This window comes from Aplysia californica, unplaced genomic scaffold (assembly GCF_000002075.1).
Source record: "Aplysia californica isolate F4 #8 unplaced genomic scaffold, AplCal3.0 scaffold00329, whole genome shotgun sequence".
Taxonomy (NCBI): Eukaryota; Metazoa; Mollusca; class Gastropoda; order Aplysiida; family Aplysiidae; genus Aplysia; species Aplysia californica.
Window position 1 is genome coordinate 644,787 of NW_004797599.1, and position 2,500 is coordinate 647,286.

General features: G+C 49.3%; 1 long non-coding RNA gene across 1 annotated transcript; it reads left to right on the forward strand.

The window, feature by feature from the left end:
- Positions 1-441: 441 nt before the first annotated feature.
- Positions 442-1,708, forward strand: LOC106012325. Its single transcript, XR_001184999.1, has 2 exons — positions 442-1,540; positions 1,572-1,708. It is a non-coding gene; the product is annotated as an uncharacterized LOC106012325 (long non-coding RNA).
- The last annotated feature ends 792 nt before the right edge of the window (positions 1,709-2,500 follow it).

Here is a 2,500-nt window from a genome sequence, read left to right on the forward strand (position 1 = left end):
CTCTGTCCCTCGCCCCGTAGTCAGTGCTGTATAATATAATATTGTGGTGCTGTGTGTGGTGGTGGGTCACGTGATCCTGTATGTATGTACACTTTGTACTGTGGGCCAGGATAGTTTCTCCCTCCGTCCCTCTCAGTCTCGGCTCTCGGCTCTCCTCACCCCCCTGGCCCAGGTAAGAAAGACCGCCGCAGCGACTCGTGAAGTTTGCTTGGACCGCTTCGGGTTGCTGTTTGGCGACAGAGCGCTCCCTCCCCCAACTCCCTCCTCCCTTCACTCGCTGTGATCTCTAGCGGGGAGGGTATCCACATCCAGATAGCTGGGTCCACCGCGTCTTGGCTGTCGTCGTGAGTTGGGACGTTCTTCGTCGTTCGTTCGTTCTTTCGTTCGTCTCCCCCTGTTGAAAAAAAAAAAGAAGACGAGACGGAAGGAAAAGAAGAAAAGAACCACACACAAACACACACAACAGAGTCTAAACGGGGACTGAAGGAGAAGGAGAAAAAAAACCCATCCAAGTTGAGGTTGTAACCCGTGCCTCATACGTGTGCGTTGGACGTCGTCGCACGCCAAGTTAAACGACGCTCGGATAAGGAGTCGAGGAATCGGTCGAAGCAAGAGGTCGCCTCAGGATTCTTTAGCCTGGCGGCATGCAGAGGAAGGAAGACAGAGCCCTCAACCTAAAAGCTTTTCACCTGTGAGGGTGTAGTAGTAGGTGTAGAGTTTTCTCGCGTACTTGCGCGCTCGGGCCTGATTACCGATCGCTCGCGCACACACCGCTGTTGCTGGCTTGACCTGTTATGACTATCGGTGGTTCAGACCTGCGCGACTTCTGCTACCTCCGCTGCTGTCACTAGATCTACTACAGTACTACTACTACCTTTACAATCGCCGCCGTTTGGTCACAGTCACATGAGCGGGGACTTTGGCCGACCAGGGGGAAGGAAGAAATTGCGCGACGGTCACCGTGAGAGGACAGTAGGACGAGGGCGTTCGCTTGTCACGGAGAACGCCAATAAATACGCGTGCCACTGTACTGCACAGCGGTCATTGATTTCACCTGATTTATGTGCGCTGGCTCGCATTTCTTTGGACAGAGATTTCTGTTGATCTACCACCGAGCAGGAAAGTGTTTGCTCTTTGTGGATGGAAGTTGATTCTCTCAATCGTTGTGCTTTTCTTACAAATGATTTTTGGATTAACTCTTTATGTGTAGGATTGTTCCTGTACGAAACATCTGGTGTGTGAACAGAGCTACAGTGACGCATAGATGCTGTTAATGAGCGATCTCAGATCTCTTTTGGATTACGGCTTTTTTTTTTTACAAGCGACACTAAGCGTCAGCAGATTTGTGCTGGCTGACAAGTGATTTTCCTTACAATCGTTCACTGGATTTCTATGTTTCCATACATCGTGTTGTGCATGCCTCGTGGAATCTGCTACGGTTTTAGCGCCTCTTAAATTCTTGAATCTATTTTCTTTTACTTTTTACTCAAGAATATTGGAATCCGTATCTACCAAGTATAACCTTGTTGGGGTTAGTGTGGTGTGTGAGCACGATAAAACCAACAGTTCAGTTCGAAGTCTCGTTTAATAAGCCGAAGAGCCATTTAGACAATTCACATGCAATTATCTCTCTACCACACTAAATCGACCGGATAATCGAAGTGGTGTGATAAAAAGCTTACTCAATCCGAAACATCCTCTACACACACTCGCACGCTCGCTATCCCTGGAGAAAAACAAGCGTTTGTACGTGCGTGGGTCGTTGTGAGCAGTTACCATAATTTGACTGTCGTTGATGCTCATCCTGCTGAAGAAACCAGTTGGCTCAGCTTCTCACTGGAGGCGAAACTGACATCGTACGCCACGGCTGAGCAACAATCACTTACCCCCCACCCCCCACCCCCAAATTATTTTAAAAACCCACCTACCCCCTCAAACCACCCTCTCGGCAGGCAGTGCATTTAGCTAGCTTTCCTGTCTCCCCCCATCTCTCGGCAGTGCACTCAGCTCTGACAAGGCCATAAAACAATATCTTTGTTGACACGCAGGCAGAAAACAGGCGCGCTGAACACTCATGCCAACTGCAGTAGCATATCGCCGCAGCAACAGCGACTGGAAGTCAAACAGCATCTCGGAGATGACATAGCTTGATTAGCTCAAATTTTGCTGACATTTCGGAAAATTGCAGTGCGTATGTTTGCTCCCTCGTGTAAAATTGCCAACGCATGGATTCCAACATCCGCTCTGATTTTTCAACAGTTTCCGTCCGCACATGTTTCCGCTAATCATCGATAGGTGCGCTTCGTGTAGGCCTCGTCCTAAACAAAGATAATTCAGATCTTCGCTTTCATTCGGCTTCCCGGAGAAGTCAGAATGACACCACGCCCCCTGCTGTGATCTCTACTGGTAGTGTGTACGTGAGTGCGTTCACGTTTCTGCACGTCTGTGTGTATGTGTGTGCATGATGAGGCACAAAGTCTCTACAGCCGGCACCTCCCCT